The 5,391-nt window shown below is 41.2% G+C and overlaps 1 long non-coding RNA gene across 1 annotated transcript; it reads left to right on the forward strand.

Annotated features, from left to right (window-relative positions):
• Nucleotides 1-2,398: 2,398 nt before the first annotated feature.
• LOC137975865 (uncharacterized) lies at nt 2,399-5,135 on the forward strand. The gene is made up of 3 exons (XR_011117649.1): nt 2,399-2,419; nt 2,594-2,733; nt 3,351-5,135. It is a non-coding gene; the product is annotated as an uncharacterized lncRNA (long non-coding RNA).
• Nucleotides 5,136-5,391: the final 256 nt, after the last annotated feature.

Below are 5,391 nucleotides of genomic sequence, written 5' to 3' on the forward strand. Positions count from 1 at the left end.
GCAAGGCTCGTGCACGAGACAGTAATGTACTGGCCTGGTATTTCAAGAGACACTGAGGCCCCAATCACCCCGCTTCAACAAGTGTTCAGAGTGGCGAAGAAACAATCAAAAGGAGCCACGTATTCCCCATGACGTTCCTGGAAGGACCCTGGCAAAAGCTGGGACTTGATATTTTTCGAATTTATATGGAAAAAATTACCTTTTTGTTGGTGGTTAACTACTTCAAATTTCCTGAAATCAGCCTACGTTCGTCCTAAGCCGTCTTCCCCGTTTCCGTGGTTAATTGAAAATCGATCCTTTTGCCAGAACGTGGGGTCCCAGATCAATTGGTGTCAGATAATATGCCCGTTTGCAAGCCGCGAGCTGCAACATTTTTGCTCTAACCGTGTTGGGTTTCCAGCTGATAACCTCCAGTCCTTGTTACCCGCAGTCCAATTGGTACAATCAAGCACTTTTGAGGAAAGCGGAAGATCCCTATGTTGCTTTGGAATGGAGTATCGCAATACCCCCGTAACTGGAATTGGTCTCATCTCCCTCGCAGAATGCTAAACAGATCGGCCGTCTGAAGTCCAAATTACCAACCACAGGCAGAACTGCTCCGACCACAGGTTACACTGAATGCAACGTGAAAAGCCTAGTGGCTGCTGCTCAGGCAACGGCAAAAAGTTTATTATTATCGCCATGCGAAACCATTGAAGGTGGTCTAGACCCCAGAGTGCTAGAGAATAGATCCTGGGTTCCCGCGATTGTCACTGATATAATGCCCACGTCCTCGATCGTACGGCGTAAACAACCTGGAGTCAGGAACGGCCTTGCGAAGGAACCTCCTCAAACAACCCGAGTCTACTGCTTTAATGTGAGTGACGAGGAAGGTGTCACGGCCAGCGACAGAAGTTGCCACTGCCTGATAAATTCGAACCATAATTCGAGCCGATTAATTTCGACGCGTAAAACCTACGGTACAATTAATGTCGACGGAAGGACGAATTTAAAATATTGGAATTAAATTCGTCTGAGTTAAATTCGACAATAGCGCGACGTATAAACTAGCCTAATTTTCGTCATCCGTTGAGCAAAAATTACCGGCTAAAAAATTTAAATCAAGGAAGTGACGCAGTTCACGTGGTATTGTACGCCTTAGCCTTGTTTTTAAAAGTTTTTACAAGAGTGTCCATTACCCAAGAGTAAAAATCTAGTATCATGTTTGTCCCCATCAGTATCAGATAAGTGTCTATTTTTAAACGTTTTGTGGGGAAAAACCAAATCTTGAACCTAATTTAAAAGTATCTCCCTGGGTAAAGACTCTCTGCGTGTTGGATTTGCATTATAATGTTGCCTTCGCATTTAGATGATATCGAAATAACTGGAGCGAAGGTTTTTCAAATTCCAAAGGTTTAAATTGGGTACGCAATAGCCCACTTTCGATATATTAAAATTCAGTCCTAAACAAAAGGCATCATCTCGAGGCTCTGGGGAATAAACTCATACAAACCTTACATTTATTCCCCAGAGCCTCGAGATGATGTCTTTTGTTTCGAACTGAATTTTAATATATCGAAATCGGTCTATTGAGTCAGCCGATTTGGTCTATGGTTTATTTTCCCGCGAAATCTGGTTTCAAAATGCCACTTGTTTACTCTTGGTGAGGGGATCTGGGTTTTCATGAAAAGTAGAACCAATTACCATCTACAACAATCTTACACTCAATAGATATAATTTTTTTGAAAAGATGACTTAAAAGAGCTTTTTTTTCACCAGGACGCTCGAAAGGACAACCATTTTAATACATCGACACTCTTGAAAGCGAGCTTACCAAGGCAATCAGTGAGCGCCAAAGTAGACTAGTTTCGATCTATTAAGGTGGCTCAAACCAGTTTCAACGCTTTCAAGTAACGTTTTTATTTGAAGATTTGGCACTGTATCACGTATTAGCAATGTTATGGTACCATGAGAAACATCAATTATTGCTGAGCAAGATGCGGTCATTATTGTGGCGTAGTAAGTCACTGTGGCAACGGGAAATCTCTGTAATAAAACACTTCATTTTGTCTTTAGTTGCTCATATCTAATAAACAAACTTGGTGACCCCCATTTTTTACTGCTGGAAAGTGATCAGAAGGCCCAGATGAAACTTTCCGCGACGTTTAGAAAACTCTGTACAGTGGATTCAGAGCCACCGAAACTCTGTGATTTTTTAAAGGCGGCTCTGACAAACTCGGAAACCCTGTCCATGCCATTAATTATTCCAAGAGTTACAAAGATGACAGATCTTACAGGTGTCAGTTCTTAGGAGGTTCTCAATTTCACATGTCCATTCAAAGCGTTTTGGGCTGTTTCTGAGATTTGCTCCTAACCTTCGTCAAAAAGAGAGCGAGATGTGATGAAAGGGATTCGGAGGTTTGGCAACGGTCAAAGTTGAGTATGTCCATGCGGTATTTATTTGTTTCTATTCGAGCACGAGTATATTTGTGAGTGCTAGTTGTCTGGCCACTGAGCACAGTTGTTAGGTTTGACGGTGGAATGTTTTCAAGGTGCGTGTGCTCAGATCATGAAACTCTAATTCCTAAAAGGTTTTTATTTCTTTCTTTGGCAGGTGATGTCACTTCCGCTGACTTCATTGCTGTAGGCGCTTCCCTGGGGCTGGCAATATTTATTTTGACTTTTCTCACTATCTTCTATTGCCTTGCTCAACGGAGAATTGAAAGGGCTCGTAACTGTAGAAGAACTGGACGAGTGAGTATTTTGCTGCATTTCATGTGATCATAAAATTAAGGGTTTAAAATATAAATTAGCGTGTACATAACGCAGGGGACGATTCGTAACGAACGTTTTGTTGCAGCAACATTTTCGCCCTTCCCCCCCCCCCCCCCTTCACCTCCCACAATAATACGTCGGGATATAGAAGAAATTTGCAATTGACCAACTCCCTGATAGATCAGTGTTAGAGCAGTGTGTCCCGCCGCCTCACATTCATGGGCTGGAATCCCGTTCGCTGTTTCAGGCTCATTGACAACAACTGCTGATGTAAGTTATTTCAATAACTACCATGACTCTTCGTTTGAAAAATTATTTCATGTCCACAGTTCCTATGTCAGTATATGACTTACGTTATTCTGTCCTTCGCTACAACAATATGTTGCCGGTTTTGAAAGCGGACCTCCGAAGCATGCGGCGAGCAATGCATTTTTTTGCTATTTCGTACGTGTATCACTCCCGTGGTCCCTCTTCGCATCATCGAAGCAGATTAATGCAATACGCTGGTTGTAATGCAATGCTTGTAGTGTTTTCTTCTCTTTTAAAAGTTTAATTATTCAAAGCTGAGAGTACTCTTTTCTCGTCATGCTTTCCAGGAAAATATCTCCATTAACGGCTACGTGGGGGACAGAGTGGAGGGAATACACATGTCGTTCTACTCCACAAGCCAAGAACAGAACAGAAAGCCGATTTACTATAATTTCGTGACATACTGTTAATAGAAGACAAATGTTGAACTTTGCTTCTGAACATATTGTACATACAATTATCTTTACCAACTACAGCTAATCTTTTGTTCGCTCGAGGAAGCTAAAGTTCAGAGCAGAATATAAATGCCACAAGTGAGCGAAAGACTCAAGCGCAAAATATCCCTTGACTGCATGCTCGCTTGGGTGTTTTAATGACTAACTTAACTGATCAGGGCTTTGTGAAGGGAACTTTCAGAACTCGAAGTAAATCGGTTAAAAGTACTGAGTAAGTAATGGCTGGTATTTTTATTGATACCGTGCCATGCAGACAAAGAGATTATTATATGGCGTCGAGTGCAATAGGTAACATGCTCCTCGTAGGACTCACGCGAAGTGACTCTTCTCTCCCCCATGACATTGGCCGTTTTTATACTAGAGACGCATAATTCGTCTGGGACGAACTTGGGCAAACATTTTTTCTGCGTCTGTTAAATTCGTCTAGTATAAAGACGGCCACAAGACGCATTATGCGTCTGGACGAAGAATTTATTTTAGTGCGTCTTCGAAGACGCACTAAACTGGAAAGTTCGTCCAGATGCATTATGCGTCTAGTGCCCGTCTTTATACTGGACGAATTTAACAGACGAAGAAAAAATGTTCGCCCAGGTTCGTCCAAGACGAATTATGCGTTTCATATAGTTCGTCCCGTCTTTACACTAGACGGATAACATGAGAGACGCATAATTCGTCTGGACGGATTATGCGTCTCTAGTATAAAAACGGCCGTTAAGATCCCTCCAAATTTAGAGAAAGTAAGTATTTTTAACGGGATGATGAACATAAGCGAGTTCGAGTGTTGACCAAGGCAATTGTGGGGAAAAGCAAATCCGTGTTTGTCAAACCAAAAATAAGCGGCGGTGCATTACATGGTACGATTTTTGTCACATGCGACAAGCTTACGACAGGCCTACGACACGAATTGCTTCGTATAAATCAAACCTACAACTCGCTTACGATTGTCGTGTACGTCAGAAAAAATGTAGTAGCATTTTAAAACATGTTAAAACGCTGCATGCGACAATCGTAAGTCATGTCGTAGGCCTGCGTCGTAAGCTTGTCGCATGCGCCTAAAATCGTATTGTGTAAATCAGCCTAAAGATATCTCATGAGAACCAGTTTGAAAAAAACCCGTCTCCGCTTTGGTTTTGCCTTTATAACATAGTCAAACTCGGGTTCTTTAATTTGTTGCTTTGCAAAAATTGCCGCGCTGCTTCTAAGAGTACAAAAAACAAAAACCAGTTCATGCCGTTAGCTGTGGTTTCGTCGAATTATGATGATATCAGAAAGTTTGGTGAACATTACTCTTCCACTTTTCTTGTGAATTCAAACTCTGCGCACGCTCAAAGATGACTGAAAATAAAAGACAACCGAAAAAAGAGGAGAGCGCGCATTGAGGCCGAGATATATGCATTTCACATTTCTCAGTTTTTTATCATTCAGCTGCAATTACTTCCCATTTGTATCAGAATGCAACGTTTACATTACTGGAATTGAACACAGGCATACCCCTAGTGTCGATATTTCGTGGTGGAAGTTAAGATTACAGTGAAGTACTTAAATCACATGCAGATAAAAATTATACATGGAATTAAGGGTATAAAAAGTGAAGATTACTCTTTTAGTAAAAACACTTTTAAAAAGGTAAGGCCGTCCCCCTTTTTTTTTCTTGGCATTTTCAAAAAAAAAGTAACGACGTAGTTAAACCACTTTTCACTTTATAAAAGTCTTTTAATCAGAAAAATGAGCATAGTAACATAATAACATTGTCTTAATTTTTTATTAACATCAACCAACTTTTCTGCCATATTGATTTTCCGTTCATGTGTTGTTGTTTCCAGGCTCCACAGCAATGATGCTGGGGTACCAGGCCTCCTATTCCGAAACGTAT

Source organism: Montipora foliosa, chromosome 1 (genome assembly GCF_036669935.1).
Source record: "Montipora foliosa isolate CH-2021 chromosome 1, ASM3666993v2, whole genome shotgun sequence".
Lineage (NCBI taxonomy): Eukaryota > Metazoa > Cnidaria > Anthozoa > Scleractinia > Acroporidae > Montipora > Montipora foliosa.